Source organism: Manis javanica, chromosome 14 (assembly GCF_040802235.1).
Source record: "Manis javanica isolate MJ-LG chromosome 14, MJ_LKY, whole genome shotgun sequence".
Taxonomy (NCBI): domain Eukaryota; kingdom Metazoa; phylum Chordata; class Mammalia; order Pholidota; family Manidae; genus Manis; species Manis javanica.
Window position 1 is genome coordinate 16,512,596 of NC_133169.1, and position 25,906 is coordinate 16,538,501.

General features: G+C 36.8%; 1 protein-coding gene across 2 annotated transcripts in view; it reads left to right on the plus strand.

Annotated features, from left to right (window-relative positions):
- Positions 1-25,906, plus strand: part of GPATCH2 (G-patch domain containing 2) — a 178,324-nt gene that overhangs the window by 72,356 nt on the left and 80,062 nt on the right. The window lies entirely within an intron of this gene.

A 25,906-nucleotide genomic window follows, 5' to 3' on the forward strand; every position in this document is an offset into this window, starting at 1 on the left:
AATGCAGGTTCACTCCGAGGGTTCAGGCCAACTGACATGCCATCATTCATTTTGTCTTCCCTTCATAATAAATCTGTAAGCCTTGAGGCACGAGGCTTATGCAGATTACTTTGCATTTTAGCATCTTGATGGAATAACAACTTCCAATTTCAAAGCCCAGGCATACTGCATTTCACCTCTGTAGACCTAGCTTCACCCAGTAGTGGCCACTTTCATATATATGTCAAGAACACTATTCTCTCATATTGGAATTTAGGCAATTTGTTTTCAGACCATGGGCAGTTTCAGCCTATTTTTGGAAGCCCTCTGTGGCCTGAGCATTCGTTGTAACATAATTTATGGTGGTCCTGTAACATACGGACTTTTCATCACTGTCCAGCGGAAATTCTCTGTAGGACCTCGGCTCTTCTTCCTTCGCTCTCCTGTGGCTTCTTTCACTGTCTTGACTGCCCCTGGAACAGGTAAACCAGCATGGAATTTGTTTTAGGCCACAGACTCTTCAATGAGAAAAGTTACTAAATTAAATAATAAGAGTACACTTTGAATAGTACACATAGGGATATGGCTAGATAATATGAACCTACTTAAGAAGCTAATGAAGGGCAATTTATTGAAGTGTCTCCTAAATATGTAAAGGCTGAACTTGAATTCAGGTCTCTTCATTAACTAAAAAAAGCATATATGAGATTTTATTCGTGCACAAGAGGTCAGGCTGCTGGTATACCAGTTGGCATTTTTCTCTGGGTAATTTACATCTAGACATATCACTTGTAGTTCTGTTAGAATGAGATATTATTTAAGAACTTATCTTAATTTCTTAATAAAGCTCTGGACATTTAATGCTGAGGCATGTAACCAATGGCATCTCAGACTGTGATAACTGAAAAAATAAAAAGTAAGTGAGAAATGAGGGATACTAAATGGCTGCAGTTTGAGATCTTCAAGCATACTATTTTACCTACTAGCCATTTGGCCATATACAAGTTATATACCTCCTTTAACTAAATCCTAATTTTCCCTCTGTAAAGTGAGTCAATAATAGTATTTCTCTCATAACATTTTGTTTTGTTAGTAAATGTAAACTGTTTAATATGATTTCTGGCACAACTTTTTCCGAAAAAGATAAGAGGTTATTGTTCAAATACAGCATAGAATGACATTTGTGCTCCTGTTTCTGTTTATGGTTCACATTGCTAAACTAGTTAGCAAAGGAAACTTTTCTGGCACTATTTTCAAGGTTAAAATAGAAAGGAATAACAATCTTGACTGTTTGCGCGCATGAACCAAACAGAGCAGTGTTATGCACACGTCCCTGTGTTAAACCAGAAGTTGCTGGGCTCCACCCCCAGAGTTTCTCACTCCGTGGGTCTGAGTTAGGGTCTGAGAATTAGCATTTCTAGCAAGTTCTCAAGTGAACTGAAAGTTCTAGGAACACCGATCTAGAGAGACTGATGCTGGGTGAAATTACTAATTTATGAGACCCTCCATTTGCTGTCTGCTGACTTGGCACCAAGGAGAAATGCCCACACAGCCTACAAAGGGTGGATTTGTTTACTGACCGGACATCTTTTTCTGTATCTGACATACCAGCTTTCTACCCTTGACTAATCCAGGCTTCTGTCTGTTTTAATGATTAATGAAAGATTCTTGTTTTATTTTCTTGAGAAGTTGGGGGTTCTAGAATGATTTTGATTAAAATAAAATATGATTTCAAGTCACGAATCTTTTCAAAAATTTATGTGTATGAAAATTTTTGTCTGTCTAAGCAAAAATTCTCCGTAACATCTCTGATTGTATGCTATCTAATTACACTTACTAATCATGTAATTGCATAATCTTAATTATCTCATATCTTACTTGCTTCCTACATGTATTTAAATAATTATATTAATATAATATATAATTACAAAAATACAGTTCAGTATCAGACATCTTAATGCTTAAACTGAAAATATTTGTTCATAAGATTACATAAAGCAGTCATTTTTGACTGCCAATAGAACTAAAAAGTGGTTTTAAAATCAGATGTTTACAATTATTTACAGGGCAAAGTAACTACCTTATTTTTGAAAGTAAGTTTGACTTTGTGGGTTCCCATTTCTGAAGCAACTTATTAAACACTATTTATCAACAAATTTTTGTTAGGTCCCTTTTTAAACCAAGAGAGGAACAAATAAAACCTGACTTTCAGTTGCGGATGTGTATCCTTCACTGAAAAGAATTACAGTTGATGACGATAACATGATGAATCTGTATGTAACACTATCTTAGGTGGTTTTTTTGTTTCCTCACGTGCCTATAGTTGGTCTCCCTTCATAGGAATGACAGCTTGGAGAGCAGTGAGTCCACTTTGATCACCACTGGGTCCCCAGGGTCCAGTCACTGCGCAGTACTGAGCAGGCGTCTGCAGATATTTGGTGAATAAACCAAGTATTGTTAATGTTTTTGCTGGTGTCGCTTGTCCTTGAGGATTTACTATGTGGTAGGGCTTTTGCTAGGTATTTACAAATGTCTTCAATCCTCAACACAGCCTATAAAAATAGATATTAATCCCTTAGGAACCTAGGGCCTGGAGAGATTGGAAACATCCCAGTGTCACCACTTGTCTTTCTGTTACAGAACTGAGGCTCTTGCCTGTAAACCGTGCTGCCTCCAGGTCCCATATTTTGTGGGTAAAATGGGAGCACATACAGGATTCAGGCAGAGAGGACTCGAACACTTCTGAGATCAGCACTTGGAAGATAGAAAACTGAACCTGGGGAACAGACAGTGATTCCTTTTAAAGAATTAATCAGAAGGAAATGAGGTTTGATTTTGTTTGCACGTAATTTAAATCAATTGGCATCCAACTAAAGCATGATTTTCACACCCAACTAACCTGTGAAACTAAATGTAGTGAAAGCTTTCAGTCATTGCACTTTTCCTTTCTCTAGCTCCCACGGATTTGCAAAGGACGAGTTACTTTTCAGATTCATTTGCTGATTAAGAAATCTTCCTGTGCATTGTGTATTTTCCTAACCTCAGTGATTTATCCAAATTGACTCCTTCTTTGCTTACTGTTATACATGACTCTCTTTGGGTATCTTTATCTACCAAGGAATATGAGTGACCCATGGCTGTTGGTTGAATGAAGAATGAATAAGCATATCAGGGAATGAATGATGAGAGGTCATAAACATTTCATTATTTCTCTTTGCATGGTCTTGTATGAGCTGTAATTCAGATGGAATGGAACCATTCACTTATATCATAAGGGCAAAGATGGAAAAGGAAGATACCAAATCAAATACTTTTCTCATGGGATTCTGATCTTTCTGTATACACAGTAGCAGGAATATCGTAAATGCTTCCGGAATAGTTTCATCCCAAAGCAACATCTACCATTCCATTTTCCGAATGTTAGATATGACTGACAGTGCTGAAATGCATATTCTAATAACTGAGGCAAGCTATATGGGGGAAAAGGTCTATACTCTTAAAGGAAATATAAATGTATAATTAAATTGAAGAAAATCTTTAAGTAGTTATCTGAGTTATTAGTTATCATCTGTTCATTAATTGAGATTAATTAAAATATATGTGGTGGGTAGCCCATAATAGGTGCTCACTAAATGGTTTTCTAATTGAACTGAGAGACTGTGGCCTTAGATCAGAGCTGCATGAAAACACCTGGAGAAACTAAGCCAAAATTTAAATATCTTGAAAGGAAGGTGTTTAGATACTATTAGACAACCTGTATAGAAGGGGAAAAAGATCAAGCAATTATATATATAAAGACAAATGCATGTGTGCACCTGGCAGTTAAACCTCATCAAGATGTTAACTTGAATTATTTTATTTTATTTTATTTTATTTTGTCTTTAAAAAGAATGGAGCCCCATCACCAAACTGTGATCTCTCCCAGTCTAGGCAAAAAAAAGTTCCATGAAAAAACTGTATTAAATGAATAAATTCTTGAATCTATTTTGTCAAGCCTGTAAATATTCAAAGAATTCTTTTTTACAGTTGATTTTTTTTTATCTTGCATAGATGCAGAGAAGCAGGTGTCTCTTAGTGTTTGCAGCATGGGTAATCATTCACTATCCTTTGTAATGTAAAAAACTCACTGGTAAGAGAATCTTCATTTCATGAGTAAGAACATAAGAGTTGACACATATATTCACACTCACCCATTTTTCTAGCTCTTCAACCAGAGAAAATTATTGAAATGGCTTTGTTGGCTTTAAAACATAACAAATGTCTATTAAAATTCATCCACGTACTCAGCAAATATCCATTGTGATCTAGTTATGTAAAATAATTATATATTTGCCTGGTACTTTTGTTCATAAGACTTCTCATGCATTAACATACTTTATAGGTCAGGGCCCCCTCAAAATCCCAGTTTGGGACCTTGTGATTCTCCGGCTTATCCATGTAACTAATTGTGGTTAGTGCCATGGACAACACAGGAACATAGTGCCTAGTGTGCTGCCATGAGCTCTTGCCTATAATCGAGAATGAGGTCTTTAGACAACTAGCTAGTAAATCAAATTACTGTTTGTTAAGTGTTTAGATATTCAAGGAAGGGACAGATGGTTTCTGATGGGGAAAATCTCATTTTCATAGAAAAATTGTTTTCCTTTGTTTTCCTTTGCTGCAGGAAGAATGAATAAGGAGACACATATAAGCCCCCAGACTCTAGGTGCTGCCCGCATGCCCTCTATAACCAAAACTGCAGGGCCCAAGACCTCACCCTGCGCCCTCACCAGCCAGTCTTCTTCCCAAAGGCCCACATGTGCTCCTGGCGCTCTTGTCCACTGGCAGAGCTCCTCCCGTGAATAAACAATGCCTCAGTCTTGCTCTCTGCTCACATTTCTGAATTGGAGGGTCACTTGGAATCCCTGGCTGAAAGTGGAGACAGCATATAAGTTGACAATTTTTTCAGGAAGCTGGGTTTTGAAAGGAAAGAAAGAGAAGGGAGGTTGTACAGTCCAGAGTTCTGGTTGTTTTTAATAAAGAGAGCCGGGGTATGTTTAAATGCCAATTGGGAAAACTTCAGTAGGGGAGGAGAGGCTGAGATAATCCAAAGGAAAGGGACTCAGAGATGAATAAGGTTCTTAATTCAGTGGAAACTGACAAAAATCAGACACAGGTGGAGAGAGATTAGCCTTAGGTAGGAAAAATACATTCATTTCTTTTTACTAAGAGTAATGGCGGGGGTGGGAGGGTAGGTAGACTAGAGTGAAGTTTACAAATACCAGGGCAGGAAGTGAGAAAGTGTTCAAATATCTATTTTGTCTGTAAAACAGAAGCCATATGTGTTTGCAAGATGGGATGGGGGCTAAGGTAAGTAGTCAGAAGTGTTTGAGAGACTTGAGAATGTTTTAAATGCCTATGTGAAGAATTGAAGTGACAGCGAATTTGCTATAGCTGGGGTTGCCCACCTGCCCATCTGCAGAGGTCTGCTCATCTTCGCTGTGTTTTCTCCACGAGCAGTTAACAGCCTGCTAATGTGCAGATGCATGGAGAGGTCTTGGTTTGCTCATGACTAGAGCTTAACTAGGCTGGTGTATGGAAAGGACAGTTGTCAAAGAGAATTGGACATCTTTTTTCAAAAGGATTTTGGACTCTGGTTTGGAAAGGAAAGAAAGTGGAGACAGGGGACCCTGAGAATTTGGAAAAAACTGGAGTTGTCAATAAACGGATTACTCCCACCAGTTGGAAGAATAAGAACTAAGTGGGAAAGGAATAGAATTTTTGTCAGAGTAAGATGTTATGTTTCTTCAACTATAGAAGGCACACCTGGAGCCCAGGAAAGCCTCGTCCTGGGAGTTTTCGGGGTGCACTGGGCCCCTCTGTTCCTTCTAGAAGAGAGAGTTCTGCTTACAGTTTCCTCTCTCAGTCCAGATGTCTAATATAAGAATACCTGGAGTTCATGTTCTTAGAACTTTATAAAGATAGTTACTCAAGTATAACTAAGCATGCACAGTATAAATAAGATACAGTGACATCCTAGTATGAACTGCCAGCCTATTTACATTACAGGACCAATACAGTCTTAGCTATGTGATGCTAAGAGAAGCATCCTTGATCTGGTTTCTCTTCTCTAGTTATAATCATAGCTCTTCTTGACTTCTTTGTCTTGTTCTTGTCCCATGAGACTATGGGCTAGACTGGTCATTTCCTCCTATCGGTTCATTTTATACTTTTTTTATAGAATGTTTAGATTTCTGTTTACCATGGTTCAAATTCAGGCTTTGCTATTATTAGCAGCTTACAGTATGCCAACTATTGTAGAAAATATTTGATAAATAACATCTTAATATACTCACACTGTCCCCGTTAGTCAGGCTAAAGGTTATTTTCCATCACAAGTGTGGAAACTGAGGCATCAAAAACATGCACATGATTGTGCTTTTGTGAGGTAACCTCTGAGACATAGATTTAAAATTGCCCCCAGAGCCGACACACCTAGCTACCACTCTGTATGGAATTTTGATCAGCTGTGTTCTCTAACCAGCTATCTCATAGTCCTGGAGGTGTCTCTCTCTCCTTCTCTATACCGTGCAGATAGGAAATAAGGTGACATGAACTGATGTATATATAAAGCAAGCAGAACATCGCCTGGCTTGTGGCAGGTGCTCAGCAATCTTGTTCCTTTTTCCCACTTGCACCAACCTTTTTATCTCAGGAATGGTGTCACACTGTTAGTGAGCTGGGCTGCAGATGGCCGCCTCTCAAAAGCTACACTCTTCTGCCCTGTTGCTGTCAGTGAGAAAGTACAGGGAAACCTTGCAGATTCAGGAAAGGTGGGGAAACTTGCAGAAAGAAACACGTTGGCAAATCTGGGGAAAGATACTAGACCCTAAGGGCCATCAGAAGGTTCCAGATTAGGAAGTGAGGAGTAATCCTTAAGACTTTTTTGCTTTGTAAGAAACAGAAACCCAAGTCAACCTGCCTTATACAATTACAAAAAAAATTTATTGGCTCTGAGAACTACAGCAACTGCACCCCGGGAGTCTTACACGTTGGCATCGGAACTAAATCTTGCTGCATTCACCTCTGGGCCCCGTGTTCCCTCACGTTGAGTCTTTTCTCAGGCAGGCTCTCCAGTTCACAGAGGAAAATGGCTGTGGGCGCGTGAAGCTTCTATCTTACCTCTGTAATTCTTCCCCTTCCCCTTTCCTCTATCCCCACCAAAGAGCTATTTTCTCTTTACAGTAGTTCCAGACATATCCTGGAATTGGTTCTCAGTGACTTTGACCAAGTCACATCCACATGCCTGAGGCAGCTACAGTGGGCTTGCGGCGGGTGCTGTCAGTGTCCAGGCCTGGGCCAGGGAAGTGGGGGCAGCTCCCTGGCACCTCACACTAAGGGTGGAGGAAGGGTACTTTCATGGGGGAAAAAAATAGAGCGGCATTATCAGAAGTGGGAATAGATGGTTTCATTCAACCAGCAGACAGATGTTCACCACAGCCAGCCTACAACCAGTAACAATTTCTTAAGAAGCAAAGTATATAATGTGTAATCAATAGTCTTTTGACCTCGGGGTATATAATCCACCTCGGAAATCTTTACCAGAAAGAAAGTTCTTACATCCTTTCTGAGCATGAGTGACATAGTTGTACCGTAGAACGTGCTAACAAAAAGATCAGGAGGCTTTGCTCTTCATATGGAAAAGTTCTCTGTCCCCAAATACAATACGTAAAATGTAACTAAAGAAAAAGGTTTTAATACCATTCAAGTCAAATTTGGATGCTGTCAGTATCAAGTCATTGCCTCATTCACTTGAAAGGTTTGTGTGTGAATGTGCAGATGAGATTACTGTGTGATATAATGAATCACTCAACCTGTTGTCCCGCAGGTAAAAGTGATAAATTAATGTTGGCATGAATGAAGAAAAATCTGAATTTTTTCCTATAAATGTGCATTTAACTATTGCCAATTTCCAGGTCTTACAAGGTTAAACAGAGTATAGAAGCTTAAGTTTTGTGATTTTTGTTTGCTTGCCTTCTTCATACTAGCTACATTGTAGAAACTTGCTGAAAAAATAGCTTGCTCCTTTTCCTCAGATCAAGGACTTTTTGTATTATGAGGCTTTGAGAGACTTGACTTGTCAGACCCCTAGTGACTCACAAGACTGTACTTTTTAACTGCTGTGACAGGACATCTGTACACTGTAAATTTGAAACTGCAGGGGAAAAAAACAAGAGCATTGCTGATATGTCTGAGGACATACAGGAGCCCAGTCATTTCTTATTGCTGAATTGTCTTTAGTTCAATGGAGTCAGATTTATGAAGCAGCGGAGACTTATCAAGGAAATAAAGTCACAGTTTTGAAGAAGTTCACAGGATTTTCGGCAGCAGCCATGTTTTTCTTTTCTTTGTCTTAGAAGATCAAACCTGGGAATAATAGAAGCCGTATCAGTATAGCAGTGGTAGAAAAGGAGTTGATGAACCTGAACCAAATGCCTATCAAGGGAAAAAACTTAATTTAGAAGCTACAAATGAATATATTTGTCACAGAATTGTTCCAAAATGTCTGGCTTGGTAGCCAAGCCCTGTCCGATGTTGGGCTAATTACAGGCGTGCCTTAGATACACAGGACACTCTGCCTCTTAAATACCAGTATTCTTACTGAGCGTCCAGAAAATCAAATGCCAATAAATCTTTGTGGGAGGCCTGATTTCAGCCTCATTGTTAGAACCAACAAGGGTAGATGTGGGGGTAATGACCCATCATTGGCCTGAAAAGAGAGGTTCTGGAAGCACAGATATTCGAGGGCACTTGAAGGCTTTTGTTTTCTTTTCACCTTCAGCTGCATCATCCTAGGACAACTACTTCAAAATGTTGTAGATCCTAGACCCTCACTGTGAGAAATCAGAATGCTTTTTCATAATACTACTTTCATTGCAGGCTCATCTCGAATGTAAGGCAGATAAAGTACTTGTTGAAACCTGTTTACCACCAGCACGCTTCAAAGTATTCTCATGAAGGAGAATCAGAACCGATCAAAGGGTAGCACCGTCGTGCAAGCACTGTGCACTTGCATGTAATAAAGTGGGCAAATGGTTTTACTGTTTAAGGAGGAGCAGTCCCTGCTGTATTTGCCAGAAGAACCAAAAAAGCATTCTATACTTTTGAAAAAATTAACTAGGCTATTATTCATCACTGCTATGCAATGTAAAAAGGTGTGTGATTCCAGCCATTGTCATGTAGTGTTTTGTTGAAAATCCAGGGACTCTGATGCTTTGTATAAACTGTTCATCAGAGAATTCAAAGACGTGTAAGAGGATATCTGAAGCTAAACTACCCAGAAGCTAGCTGCAGAGTGGCACTTAGCTGCATGTCTGTCTGCTTACCTTCTGGTCTTTGGTTTTTCCTTACGCTGCTCCTTCCTGGCGTCCCTCCTTTCCCCCCTCCTTCCTTTCTTCCTTCCATCACTTCAAAGAGCCCTGGAACCCCTTTGTGATTGTACCATAATCAGCTATGCTTTCCTCATCAGTCATAAAATTGATGTGCACTATTTAATTTTTAAACAGGCTTAACCTCTCGAAACGTTTTAATGTTAAAAAAAAAAAACCTCCAAAGAAATGTAATTCTAATTTAGATATTGAAAATTTTTAATTTGAATCTGATAGGCTAGTTTTTATCCTAAGCAATTTTTATTCAACATATTAATATTTCAACATATTAACTCATAGCTGGGTGATTAGGATAGAAGTAGTGCCTGTTTCAAAAATGCAATGGACGTAGGTGGGAATTCATTAAGTTTTATAGAAATACATATATAAATAAATTGTAGAAACAATCAAGAAATCAAGTCTTTCAGGGTTATCTATTGCCATTGTTTCCTATGCATTGAAGCCCTCACCGTAGCCATTACTATAAAACGTTCCCTAAGTACATAAAGGCTCTGATCGTTAAGATTTTTATTGCCAGCCACACATACAGAGCTGCAAATTGCCTTGTTTCAGATTTATTATGTATTACTCCAGAAATTCTATAAAGATCAAAAGAACTGATTACAATGTTGACCTTTGCATTAACTCATCTGAATTTAAATTCAAGTGTTTGATTTGGGAAAATAAGTCCATTTATCATAGGTCTGCTACTGAGGGGACTGCGCGACGCTGATTGGGAGTGCTGAGACCAAATTTATTTATTTTGCGTGGGCTTGAAAATTGTTTGTAGGACAAGAGGAACAAAAGTTTGACCTGCCGTTGTGTAGTACCAGGGAAACAACGTGGGCACTGCCCTTTTCAAATTTCAAGTAGTCAGTGCGTTTCGATCTTGTGAATAGGATCTCCAGAGAGTAAATTGAGCACATACATACTGTTTTAAAAATGTAAACCATTCTTTGATTTAAAATTAATGATCCTTCTTTTACTAAGAAAATAATTTCTTCAACATAGAAATTACATTTTGGAAGAAGATTGAGATTGTTGTCATTCTGAAATTAGCCTTTAGATTATAGTTGAAATCACACTTGTCATATTTTTTGGTTGTTTTTCCCTGAATTACCGAGAAGACCCTAGGTAGAATTATACCATTAATTAGCTTTCACCATTTGAGCTGTTGAGTTTTCACCACACAAATTCTAAATTTTAACCCATGCACTATACCTGCCGTCCCCCAAACTGCACCTCTCGTCCACATTCGTAACCTTCTCATCTGCCTGTAGATGGACAGAGCGTTCTAGAAAGTGATTCAATAAAAGAAGGGGTGATGGCTGTCAACACTAGATATCAGTTTGAATCTATCCCTAAATGCCCATTTAGGTGAAAAAATCTATCCCTAAATGCCCAGCAAGGTGGAAAAATTAGGGTCCAACACTGGTAAGGATAGTGATGATGGACATCATGTGGCCCCTAGTAACCTGTTGGTAAAAAAAAACATACATTTCAGGTTAGATTTTATTCCCATTTTAACGCTTAAGGTTCAGCACTTCTTCTCTTCACGGTAATTAACCCTCCAACTCAAGTCACAGTCAGAATAGAGAGGCCAGGAAATTACCTATTTGCTAAGTTTCAGTGGCCAGACTGGAAACAATTATAGTAGACCCTTGACATTTGCCCGAGATTTGTCCTGAAACATTCATGGACTGTGTATGGGAAAATGTAACATAGAGTATTGTTTTCCCCATAAAATCCGGTAAAGTAAGACTAAAAAAAATTTAGTAGCCCTTCAGGCCATTAATGATTCTATAAACACAAAACCAAAGTATTTATGAAGTTATTAAAGTGAATTCTGCCACCAAAGTAAACTCCATACCCCTGAACAATGTGATTTTAGCAGCATTAAACTCAAATTTCAGAACGTGCAAATCGTAAACAATATTGGTATAGTGACATTTAGGAATAACGTTGAGATATGAATGCTTAGCTTTCTTGTCATGAACTTGTTCCATGCATGTGATTCATGTTAGAACTGTCACAAAACCATGAGTGACTCTATCAGACATCTTGTGGGACTCCTGAGTAAATGCTCTTGCAAAACTCTCTAGTTCTTTAAAAAAAATTTTAAGGATATAGATTGCTGCTGGTTATTGATATGTACATGAATCCATCTAAGGCAGAATCTGTCTGTTTTACTATGAAAAGTTAGGGCTAAGAAAATAGTTTTATATTTAGTTCATCTTAATGCAGTCTGGAAATAAAGGGTCCTGTAAGGGAGAGGTAACATCTATGTAATTAATACCCTGTTTTAATTTTTATATCTGGAAGAAATAAACCTATAAGGTATTTAGATATTATAATCTAATTATTGGGTTTTTAAATTTCTGAATTTCAAATTTTGAGACTTAAAAAAGTCTTAAATTGCAGTGTCAAATTCTTGTAATTAAGTTACTGCATTAATGGGAAAGTCATACTTAGTAAATTAAGCATTTCCTCTTTTTCTTGTTTAATTTAAGTGGACATTGAAGCCCTAAATGGTTTGATTGTACTTTGATCAATTTGACTGTTCGCTTCCACCATGTATAAGTTTCAAGTCGTTTCATTTATTGAAGTGATGATTTTTTTCACTTCCTGTATTTTCCCACTGTGAGTAGCATCCAGATATTGACAAGTAGTGAAAAGGTGGAATGGGTGTGATGAACAGGGTTCTGTGGAGAAAGTAGTTGTGTATAGTACAAAGCCAAAAGCCTTATATGTTTTTCTTTGCCCATCTCAAACCTCTTAAGCTAATTAACTTCAACTTAACGGATATATATAATGCCTACTGTGTGCCAGACAGTGTCTTAAGTAACCCCAGGTACAAAGGTTAATTGAAACAGGACCTACTGTCCAAGGATTTGCTGTCTAGCAGCCTAGATGTGAACTTAATTTAATGTGAAGGTAAGTGCTTTATTAATGAAATGAACAAAGGAAGAAATTCAGAGAGAAGGAAAAAGTCAAAAAGGACTACTTTTCTTTAATTTTTTAATCTCTAAGAAAGTGCTCTAAGAATTCAACTTAAGATTCACAGAATGTTTTTAATGTAAAGGATTGTAGAGAAAATAATTGAATTTTATTTAAAAGATTTGAAAATTGAAGTTCAGGGACATGAAGTGACTTATCAAAGCTCATACATCTGGACTTGTTTAAGCAGTCACTGATTAAAGATTTAGTATACTCAGAGGTTACCATCGAGGCAAATCCTTTCTAATGACAAGATAGAGCAAGCAGTTAAGTTCAGAATTATCTAGTATTTACCATAATTGCAGTATGATTTCAAAGAAAGAGGAGAAAAATGTAGGCTGATATAAATGAGAAATGCACTATAGAAAACATCAGCATATTGGATCTTATGTGTAGGTAAGGTTTGGATAGATGGAGAGTCTAAGAGACATAATGCAAATAAAGGAAAAATGAAATAAAAGGCCAAAATGAATTTGAAGTATAAGAGTGACAATGCCTAGCGTAAGTGTTGGTCACATATTCATGTGTGTGTGTGTCTGCTAATGCCAGTATTCTGCTTCCTTTTTTCCCTATGTATCTTACCTTTTTAATCCTTTAAGAAAACCTGTGAAATCACCATTAGGCCCAATTTGTGGATGGGACTAATTGAGGCACAGAGGAATTAATGTACATAGCTAGGTTGCATAGTTAATATGTAGCAGGGACAAGATTACTTCATCTGACTGCGGAGTACTCATTCTTTCTTCCCTACCATGAAGTAAGGTAGAAGACTCCCAAAGGTTCTCATCTGTGAGACTAGAAAAATGCACAGGTAGGAAAGTGATGAGGAATAAAAAAAGTTAAAAACTTTTTATTTAAAAAATTAAAAATTGAAGTCCAGAGACATGGAGTGACATATCAAAGCTCATACATCTGAAATCAATAGAGGTGATGAATCTGTTGCTAGAGTTGGTGGTAAGCTGCTCATTTCTTTTTTCTTGGTTTTTAGTTCCAATCCCAAGTATACTGAATACCCACCTAAAACCAGAGTCAGTTGGCCATTCATTAATTCAACAATTATTATAGGTGCAATTTTAGGCACATAAGATGCATTTTAAATAATCTTTTCTTTTTGGCTTTGACTTAATTTTGTATATTAACATAAAAAGAAAATACTCTTGACCCTTGAGCAACACAGGGGTTAGAAGCACCAGCCCCCCAGTTAGTTTAAAATTGGTATATAGCTTTGATTTCCCAATAACGACTACTAACAGCCTACTGTTAACAAGAAGCCTTACCAATAATATAAACAGTCAATTAACACATAACACATATGGTCTGTATCACATACCATGCTCTTACAATAAAGTGAGCTAGCGAAAAACTTTCTTTCAAATTGTCACACATCTCCAAATTTTTGTAATGTATTTATTTTAAAACAAATCTGCATGTAAGGTAACCTATGACTGTAATAACTTCAACTTATTAGACTGTTACTTTAATGTCAACCAACCCCTCAATATTGAGTAGGTACCCGACATTGATATAACAATCTAATACAAAGGAACTGGGGTTTTTTGCATTTGGATTAGTTATGTCAAGTAACTGGAACGAAAAATAAGCAATGAAGGAATGTATAGCCCTAATTTTTAAAGAAAATTTAAAGAAAACAGGTCTGAAGTGAAACGGGAAGCCTGTTGGTAAAAACAGATTAGGCCTATAAGATACAGATAACACTGCTATTAGCAATAGCTAGTGTTTACGGAGTCCTTACATGTGCTAGGCATTTTTCCAAGCATTGGACATGTATTAACAGTGTAATTCTCATGAAATCTATGAGGAGGTATTACTATCATTGCCCATTGCCCTTTTACACATAAGGCAGTAGAAATAAAAAGCAAAATAACTAGTATAGCTAGAAAGTGGCAAAGCAGGAATTTGAGAAATACCTTAAGACTTTAAAATCCACACTAGCCTCCGCTTACTTAATGCCAAGTTGAGTCAAGTAACTGAGTCAGGCATCTGTAACATCCTAAGCTGAATGTAGGTAGTACCTTTACAGCTGAGGTTATAGTAAATACTGTGCCCTAGCCACCTGTGTGGTCATGTGACATCTGGCCACCCTGTGAGTATGAGGAGAGAGGCCAAAGCGTCCATATTTAAAGAAAACAGTTGATTCTTACTTTGTCCTAATGGTGGTACATGCGGTTGGAAGCTTTTATTATTTTTAGATATACTGAATTATTTTTTCACAGACCTGTAAATAGTTTAATAAACAGAAAAGTCAGTTTAAAGCAGGAGTTCATTTTTGATCACTAGTAAGAAGATGGCCAGTTTTAGTTATAAAGCTAATTAATACTTTACTCAATAATTTCAGATTGCAGTCTAGTTTGACTTGAGAATTGCATAGTTTGCTGAATTTTTTTATGGTTACTTCTACATCTTCAAAATGTGAATGCTATTGAAAAATTTTTCTTAAACCCAGGGAGAGGGCAATTAACTTAAATTTGTAAGAATCTTTTTGATAGATCTTATTGTTTGTATTCATCAGCATATTTCTATACATAATTAAAACCATTTTGAGTTTCCCCATTAATTGCATTTGTTATTCCTGTTGTCATTTACAAGACATATATATCTCTATCTATATAAGCAAGGGTTTACTGAACACATGTGCCTAGGATTCTTTTATGTGTGATTTAGAACAATTAAAATGTCAGTCATGCTCTTTGTCGAGATTTCAATATAGATGTCTGTAGATGTCTAGGTATAACATAATACTTGAATCACCAAGTGAATATTGTTTCATTATATACTGTGGGCCAAACACTATGTCGTGTATGGGAGAAACAAAGTTGAGTGAGCCATGGTATCTAGATTCTTGTAGTCTGCAAGAGCATTAGATAAGTAAATAGTTGATTAAAATACAATGTGATAGTATATGAGTACATTTCTGGAGTATAACAACAAGGCAAAACTGAGGGAACAAAACAGCAGCAGACTCACAAACTCCAAGAAGGGACTAGGGGTTACCAAAGGGGAGGGGTGGGGGAGGGCGGGTGGGGAGAGAGGGAGAAGGGGATTGAGGAGTATTATGATTGGCACATGTGGTTTGGGGGGGATCATGGGGAAGACAGTGCAGCACAGAGAAGGCAAGTAGTGACTCTGTGGCATCTTACTACACTGATGGACTGCAATGGGTTATGGGGTGAGGGGGACTTGATAACATGCGTGAATGTAGTAATCACATTGTTTTACATGTGAAACCTTCCTAAGAGTGTATATCAATAATACCTTAAAATTGGTAAAAAAAAAAAAAAAAAAGGTAATAATAATATATAAGTATGTTGATTGGGATATTTAGAGGTTGCTAGGAACACAAAGCATGGCCGTTATGTCAGTGTGGGTATAAGCACATCATCTTGTTATAGGACTTAAGATAGAATGGAAGGAACCAAGATATTATTTGGGATATATAGTGATAATTTTAAAGTGAGTTAATTAAGACCTTAATATGCATTACCAAATTCATTTGTTCCTTTGTACTGCTAAACAAGGCTTGAGGAGCCATGTGGAGTTATCTTTAAGAACAATTATTTGTGAGAACTGAGATAAGATTCAATAAAAGTAGCTTTTTTATCTCTCATAAATATATTGTCTTGGTTAACAGCCATACCATTTGCTATCTGTGAGTATCCATCCGCCTAAGACGGACACTTTAGCACGAGTCCTTTCGGTATTATTCACCCAGGAAGATTGACATTTGGATTTGGATTTGCTGCCATACATACTGGCAGAATCTGTCCATGTTTCCAGTTTTGCCTCTTCAGTTTCCATTGTCTGAAACCTTTGTTTAAAAAGAAGTCACTCTTCTATCGATTCTCCTTCTTGTTACAAGGCTGGTTTTTTTCTTCCTGCATGTAGTTTCCAGTTTTTAATTTATGCTTATGACAGACTATTTTTGCATATTTTAAAAGCATTTCTTATGACCTCCCTGCTGGTATTATTCCCACTTTGTCCTACCTTTCTAAGTAAGCTAAAAAAAACAGTGATCCTCAAACTTTAGTGAATATCAGAATTACCTGGAGGTCTTGCTAAAACACCGAAGTGGTGTTTCACCCCCAGAGGTTCCTATTCAGTTTGTTCGGGATGAGGCCTGAGAATTTGCATTCCAACAGGTTCCCAGTGATGTTGATATTCCAGGTGATCCTGGGGAGTCACACTTGCACAGCCATGGTGTACAGCAGTGCTTCTCAAAGTGTGACCTTGAGGACCCCTGAGGTTCCTTCTATTTCAGGAGGTCCACAGGGCAAAGCTGTTTTCATAATAGTAAGATAATAATATTGTTTGTCTTTTTTACCTCAGTTTTCACATGTGTACAGTGGTATTTTCCAGGGTTTCCAGGAAATGTCTCATACATTTAAAAATTAATACAGTTTCAACTTCTAATACAGCAAATGTCAGTAGATATAAACCATATAAACAGAAGCTCCTTGTGGTCACCTCAACCATTTTTAAGAGCATAAAGTTTGAGAACTGCTGGTGTAAAAGAAAGGAGCACAATTTATTAGAATTAAGGTCACTAGGACCCTGCATATTCTGGCTCCTTTCTGCTCTCTAACCTCACACCATGCTAACCTTCCCTTGCCCCCACCAACCTCCATTCTACTCCATCAACATGTAAGCATTACCCTGCTTGCAGGCCTTCATATGTGCTATTTCCTTTGACTAGAAATGCTTCCACTCCTCTCTTCTGGCTGGGCATCTCCATCTCATCCTTCAGGATTCAGCTGGGGTTCCACTTACCCACCACCTTCTCCGTACTTATTTCCTTCATAAAATTTGCCACAGTCTATCCAATTCCTGTATATTTGTTTGTTTTTAGTTCATTGTGTCTCCCTAAACTGCAAATCCCATAAATGCAGGTCCTTGTCACTCCTAATAACCAGTGTATCTCCTCCCCTTCGTTGCCCAGGATACGTAGTAAAGACTCAATGTTTTCCTGTTGAGTAAACGAAGCAAACATTTTTGGACTAAAATACTGGCTCTGCTGCTTGTTAAGTAGGTGGCCTCAGATTGGTTGTTCTGCTCTCTGAGTCTCATTTGTGAAATTGAGATAATAGTTAGAATCGTGCAGAGTTGTAAGCATTATAAATAGTGTACACACAGCTTCTGAGAGTCATGTCACTTACAAAGCACACAGTCAGTGTTAGTTGAAATCAATAGCAATGGGTACCACTTACTTATTACCTACTGGGTTGATCACAGGGAACAAAAGAAAAGAATAAAACAGTATCTCTGCACTTGCAGTTGTCTTGGTCCAGTGGAGCATGCTCAGTGGCATTGTTTGTGTACCCAGTCCTGCAGAACTGGGTGGTATTGACGTCGTGTCAGTGTTTCACACACTGATCATGCTACAAGATCTCATTGTTTCCAATTCCTTGGGGTGGTTTAATGTCCATGGAGTTCATTGCTAATACCTGTGGGACAATTCAAGAGCAGCTGGTGACCTCTAGTTTCTTCATTGTACTGATGCTTATATGCTCTACCATTGCATTGTGGAAACTCTCTTGTAGAATGGATTTCAAGAGCATGCGCTTTCCTGATTGATACTTGACACCTTCTTTCTGTCAATGATTTATTTTAATAGCATGTGCCCCAGAAAGACAATTGAACAATTCTTTTTTTGTTATAGTCTTTACTATTTTTGACCAACTTACATGAAAGTGTTCAAGGAGTTTGTTAAAGACAGTAATAGAATCTCTTTCATTTTCTTTATTTTAAAAGTTGTGGGAAAAAAAAGTTGTGGAGAAGGGGATTAAGGGGCATTATGATTAGCACACATAATGTAGGGGGGTCACGGGGAAGGGAGTACAGCACAGAGAAGACTAGTAGTGACTCGACAGCATTGTACTACACTGATGGACAGTGACTGCAATGGGGTGTTGGGGGGACCCAATAATATGGGTGAATGTAGTAACCACAATATTGCTCATGTGAAACTTTCATACGATTGTATATCAATGATACCTTAAGAAAGTTTGGGAAAAAAAAGTTGTGAACTATTCTTTATGAAAATACCTAATACGTTATATTCATTTACTCGGTTTGTTTTCTGCGTACTTCCTACTAAGTTTTATTTTTTGTGCTATTTAACTTTGAGACTGGTGTTAGAATGGATTTACTTACACAGATGGCAACATGGCTTATAAGCCATCATATCCAGATTTTTGAAAGACTGTAGTATTTAACCTGTTTGTGGATTATTTGGAATACATAGTGAGTTGTTTTATAACTATTAAAAATGCTAACCATCCACAGTGGTTTTGACTATTTCAGCAACTGGTTCAGTGTAAGCAAATGTGCCAGGTTCTGTTGGTGATATAGTAGTAAATTAGACCATAGCCACTGCTGAGAAATGTGTTCTTGAAGAGACAAACATATATGTAATTTTAGCAAGAAACAGTCTGTTAAGTGATGTAGTAAAGATACAAATAAATACAGGAATTCAAAGTATAGGAGAGAAAAAATTACTTCCGTTGGGTGTGGTCAGAGAAGCTTTCAAGATTGTTCATTGTTATTTTGTGTAAAATCAAGGTAAGTGTGTGTGTGTGCGTGTGAATTTTGGCATGGAAGGAAGAGTGTTCCCTTTATTACTTCAATAGCATGTATTTGAATATTCTGCCAGTTCAGGTTTCTTTCAAGGCCCTTAGAATTGGCCAAGAACAGCAAATCAGCTGTAAAACATTCAATTTAGAGACCATTATTATAGATAAGATACTTAACTCTATTTTATTTAAACTCATGACCTTTACACTAATTGAAAAGCATCAGAAAATCACCAGCCTACGTAGTCATCAATAGTGTCTTTGTGGAAATTACTGAATTAAGTTTTGTGATTTAGATTGGCTGCCATGTAGTTTTAACTTGATTTGTAAAGTAACTCTTCTTTATAATTCAGTGTGTTTTGCATAGTAAATATGTATCTGCATTTCTAATATGCTAGTGAGAAACAATTGTTCATCTGATGTTTACCAACCCCAACAAAGATTATTTCAATGGATTCACTGAAAGGAGTGGTGAGCCCCAATAATAAACATCTCGTTTGCATTAATCCTCTGCAGGCATACCCTTCTTGCTTCCAACTCCCATCAATGCTATAAAAGCCCCTTATTCTTGTTTATATCTACTGTAATATTTATTGTGTCATCTTATTATTGAGATTGTATCTTGCGTTAGCCTTTGAGACTATTAATAGAAATAATGATAGCTAATAGACACTGATCTGGGTGCTTTACAGATTATCTCATTAAATATTATCTCATAATAACCCTATAAAATAGATAATATTTTCATCCCCATTTGATAGATGAGAAAGTTGAGGCAGTCTTAGAGCTGAAACCTGAAGGATTCAGGATTTGTACCCAGGCTGTCTGGTTCCATAGTGCACCTTTGTAATCGCTACCATTCTGCTAATAACCACTTTATACTGGAGAAAAAGAAAATGGATGAAATCCATAAATTCTAGTTTATTTGTTAAGTCTGGTGGGCAGTATATCATTCACTGGACAGCGGTAATTACTGCTAAGGACTCCTTATTGCTTTGTTTTCTAATCTTATCATAAAAGTATGTCTTTGTCACAACTGATTTTGTAACCTGCAAATTGAAAAGTATGGTATACATTTTGTGGAATTTGGCTATAAAACAGTGGAAAAGTTTGAACTAGTAAAGTATTTAGTATTTACTTGCGGATTATGTGGAAAGATTTTCATCTATTCTAGTGTAAGATAATTCTTCTACTCATGAGTATATTTAAAGGATTGATGTCAGTTTCTAAGTGTAGTGGGCAAAAATTCAACACTTGGACAAGAGAAAAGGTAGCTTCTTTATTTACTACATTTGGTATTTCTCATGAGCTTCCACTTACTGGTCCTACGTGTGGGGACCTGTGGGGAAGGATAGCATGAGTTGGGGGGCAGGAGTCAGGGGAAGTAAGCAGATTGGCCAACCACAGTACCTCTGGTTACAGTGTTCTCCAGGCACCTTGGCCTCTTTGTAATGAATGCTTGATCTTGCAGCTCCTCTCGCACTCCTGTCTGCTTCTCTCCAAGATGGCGGTAGGGAGCTTTATGTGCCCAGGGGTCATGGAGATTACCATAGATCCATGCATCATACTGTCTGTTTACTTCTCTTTGGTCCTTGCTGACCTCTGGATGGTCTGGTCTGAACCCTGGCACCTCATTCACTTATGTGAGTCTGGTTCCGTTTGGTCTTTTGAGATACCATGCTGGTACCCAGTACTGCAGCCCGTGGATACAGCCATCTGCCTCTGATCTCCAGGTCTCCCTGATTTGTTCTGTTTTTCCCTCATGTTGTAGGCAGGCATTTAATGGCTTCGTTATCCAGGTAAAGTTTAGCAGGGTGGAAACCTTTAATTGTTTTGATCTTTCACTCCAAGTCAGAAAAATGGATATTGTTGCCTTTACGGCCAGGCAACCTGAAGTACAGAGAAGGGCAGAAGGCACCTGCCAGCTGAGTAAATCCCATTGAAAGCTTTCCTTAGAAACTCCACCTAGTGACTGAACATACTTCTCACTGGCCAGAACTTTCCTTGGGAGACAACCTCTGGCTGCCTGACTGATACTTACTTCCTTCTGTTTAAAATTAAATCTGCGAATAAGTATCCCCAAAATATGAGAGTCTATGTGACTTTTTTACTCGAAGCACTTATTGGCCAAAGGCTATTAACTGTTAGAAGTTGTTACTTGGGATTTGTGTTGCCAGTCATCGAGAATAGATATACTATGTAGTATACTGAGATTATACTGTAATGTATTAACTAATATTTAATTTCTTTTTGATTAACCTTATAGGATAGTTGACATATGTCTGTACTTGTGATCTTTTCCCCTCTTCTAAGTCACAGTTATGTACTGTTTTTTGAGTTACAGAATCTTTTAGTGCAATTAGCAGTATAATATCAGGTCTTGAACTGTATTACACAAGATTAACTGGTTGCCTGGATGTTTGCTTCAGAATAGCTTGTAGAATATAATATCTTAAGTGTTTTATTTGCTAAATATAAGCCATATCGAGGTAATAACTTTACATTAGTGGAGTCCATCAACATTTTTCTTATCAATTATTTTCAATCCACTCTTGAGATTCTTAGAGGAAATCTTTTAAATATAAAAAATCAGCTGTAATTTTTTCTCTCTTGATATAAATTAAGACTCCATATATCATCACTGTCAGCTTAAGGCAGGAAGAAACTGACTTGTTTATAAAAAACAATTTAAAAAGCAAGAAAAATAATATGCAAAAGGTATAAGCACAACTGATAATACTGTGACAAGTTATCAAATAATTAATACAGCACAAAAATTAATTTAGCTACTGAAATGTTGACCGTGTGTTTCAAGTTCAGAATAAATTAAATAATTTACAACAAAGCCCTTAAAACTTGCCCCTAGTCTGCTTATATTCTTAAAGTGAATTTTTAATGTGTATGGTAGAATTTTTGCCCAAAAAGGTATCTTAATAATTTTTTGGCTTTCAAATTGTGTTTGATGAATATCATAATGATCTTCACTGCTGTGTTACCCTCTGACTTTTTCTACCACCAAAAACAAAAACAAGCCAATTAGTTTCACACATACCAAGCTTTTCAGTACTTTATAATTCTTGCTAGGTATGACAACTATTGAGTATCTTTTCCATTTTTTAAGTTCTATCCTTCATATAATAGACTCTGTGTAAACTAAGCTCCAAGGAGAAAACAATTTTTAGCTTCTATTTTCTATATATGTAACTCTTATTTTTCTTTAACCTCTGCACAATTGCAGGAGATGGTAGGGGAGGCTTCAAAATACCCATTAGAATTTTTATTTATTGTCTGAATTCCTTTAAATAGTTGAACATTACTTTTAAAAGCATTTTGAATGTCCCGAGAGATAAACGGACTTTTATAAACAAATTCCCTGGCAGGAGCTACATTATGTGCTATGTATTTCACGCTAATAATAAGGGCTTACTGTGGGTCAGTATGTCATATCCCAGTGGTGTCCAGTGAGATGGAGGGTTATCTTATATGTCAGCTAGCTAACCCTGTGAACAATTTTGAGCAGGCAAGATGATGGGACTGAATTCTGAAATGATGGTTGAAATATACTGGAATATTGTCACATGTGAGAACAACAATAACTTTTTAAATAAATGTAGTCACCTTCTGACATCATTAGGCATATTTGATAATAATTTTTCATGGGGTATTTTAAGTGGATAGATTGGGTAGAGTATGAAGTAAATCATATATAATTGTATGCTAAAATAGATAAATTTTAAAAATCACAAATTTTATGCACAGATTTTTATTATTAGAAAGCTGCTGGGAAAATAAAAGGAAACATTTTTCTTCTCTATTATGATTACTGAATTAATATCACCTAATATTATTAATGTTTCAACTTCTTATTGCTATTTTAAGTCTTGAATATTTACTTCTGCCCCAAAACTGGTATAATAAGATAGAAATTGTTAAAATTGCTTTTTTCTTATTTTTTGGTTTCTATGGTAGTGTCTTTATAAACCATTATATGAAATGTTAATGCCTTTTTTTAAAATCACAAATTCCTTAAAAGATTTTTAATTCAATCTTTCTTTGTATTTCCCTGCAAAGTTAGTTTGCCAAACCTAAATATACTTAATTTTGAGAAAAGGTTTGTGTGTGTTTGTGTGTGTAATGAACCTCAAGAAAGTACTTATTTTTAAATGTAGGTATGAATTGCTTAATGTGAATTGAATAAAATAATTCGCATTACACTGTCATGGGCACATAAACTAGAATTTTAGAAGATGCATAGATTTTGAATATAATCTACGTATATTGCATTGGGATGAAATTATATTTTTTACACCATCTTTAGCACATTTTGTTTATTGCTTTGCATTTACTCTTATACAAGGCAGGTCTTTGTGCACAATGGATTTTATGTAAACAGATGTGGACATATCCTGGTTTTCTATAAGCCGGCATCATAAATGAGTGATTCAGGAAACCTTTGGTCAGCCAGCAGAGGCCACTCACAGCTTGCAACTAAAACTGGATGGCCAAGTGAAACTCTTTATTTAATCACTATTGACCATCATTCTGAGCTGATTTACTGTTAGTTTCTTGAAAAAAATTATTACCATTGAGCAATATGCAGAAAAGTTGTTGCTGTGTTTGTTGTTTAATTACGTAGTGATTAATCCTTTCTATTAAAGCACTTAGATCATTCATTATTGGTCTATAACAGAAATGAGAATTTATGCATGTAATAATTAGAAGTATTATTATTCTAAGAGGCCCATGATTCTAAATTCTTAATTATTAATGCTGACTTGTTTCAGCTAGGAAGAAAAGCTGTTTAAAGTCAAGATTTAAAATAATTACATTGTTTGGTTTTAGATTAAAAACATAACAATTGCTAATGTCATATATATGTATGTATATATATTTCTAAGCTTTCATCAGTTTAGTAGAATTTGCATTTTGACAATTCTTCTAGAGAAATATATGTGCAATTATTTATTACTTGAAAATGTACTAAGATTACTTCCAGTACCCGAAGTCTGCCTTAATTCACTAATTCATGTTATGCTGGCAACTAAAAGGTTAGCATCTCCCTTTGACACTGATTCCTGCTAGGAAGGCTATTCCTCAACAGAAAGGAAGGCTTTGTGCTTCTTTGTGCTTTAGTTCCTGTGATTTTCTTTTTGATTCTTTATCATATCTTTCTAGTTTGAAGGTATAATCTCACATTTGCATTGGTACCTGCTTTTCAAGAAAAAAATAGGCTCTAGTTATCTAATTTTCCAAATTTGCTATCATATTCTCCTCCTGGAAAGTGTACTCCACCCTAGCACAATGTTTAATTTTTTTATTACTTTCGCTGTAATGACTAGTAGTGGAGCCATTCATTATTCTCATTAGTCTGTCCATAGCATGCGCTGAGAAACTCTTGAAATGTTTGAAAGAGCTCCCTGAAGTTACAAGGAAGGACCAGAATGTCCTTGAATGTACATCAGTCTAAGCTGAAGTTTTTCTAAGAGCATATTCTAGATTCAAGCCAGCATCTCCTGTGGCAAATTCCCAAATGCAGGCAATACTTATTTTGCTGTATTGTCTCCTTTGTGTAGGACCCCATAGTGGATAAAGGAGTAAGTTGTGAATAGGACAACTTTAGTTCAAATCTAGCTCCATTTAGTCTTTGTGATCTGGGGTATGTGCCCTTACCTCGGTGGTAGTTAGCTTACTTTCTTTATCTGTTATTTGAGAATACTGCTGTCTTCACTCCAGCCCCTTGCCTGTCATAAAGAATAGTCATGTCATTGTCATTAATGACAAAAATATTTCTACTAATTAAATTAATACTGAATGTGTCATGATGGTCATTATTACACTTTCTGTGTTGGTTTATTCATGCTTACATCCTTCAAAGGATTAAAAATTGCATAGTAAACATATAATGGAACAATGTGGAACCCTTAACCTTGACAACCAGGAAACAATCATCAGATTCATTCACTGTGTCATACCCAGTACAATATAATTTAGGTAACATGAGGCCTATGAATAGTAAATGCCACAAAGATCCTAACAAGAGGTTTTCCCCCTAAAAGTCTTACAATAGTGTGAGCTCTGCTGGTAACAGCAAGATTGTTTGTGAATATTGGCATATTTGAAGATATGAATGATGATGAGAACCCGGTAATTCTTTCTGCAGAGTTACTAGATTTTATAAAATTGCAAACATTGAGGCATTTTCTTAGTTGGAAAACCAAGTTATACTATATACATTTAATAGTTGAGTACAATAGTTTTTAACCTCAGTATTTCAGTTGTCCTCAGAAATGGATCAGCTTCCTTCCTGACTATTCCTTCTAGAGGACATTTCCTGAAGTAAAATTCCTGGAAGGAAAGGAATTGTAGTGACCTTTTCCTAGAATCCATCATCTTACCAGGCATACATCAGGCATTCTGCACGCACCTGCTGGGAAGGAAGAAATTTCCTCTACCCGGCCAGGTTCTTCTAACTGGTCTAAGAATCAAATTGACATGAGATGGATTAACAGGAGAAAAGCCCAAAGTTTAATTATGTATGTACAGGAAAGCCATAGACGTGGATTCCAAAGATAGTCAGGGAGAATGAGATACATATGTCATTCTGAGCTGAGGCGAAAAGGGGTCGGGGTCTGAGACTTAAAAGGAAAAGAGAAGCAAGTCACAAGAATGTGAAAGGAGTAAATTTCTGATAGAAACAATACTTCATGGGCCACATAGAACCAGTGAGGCACAGAGGGAAATTTTAACCAAAGACTTTGTCCCATTCCTTCCTATCTATCAGCCCTAGTTTACACTGTAATATAGCTATCTAAGGTGATAGAGAGCTATCTAAATTCTTTTTATGCATTTGGCCGGGTGGGAAGTCAAAGTTTCTTTAGGAGTCCTTTAGGCTTAACTGTTCCCAACTCTGAAATAATGTGCCATTGTGACATGCAG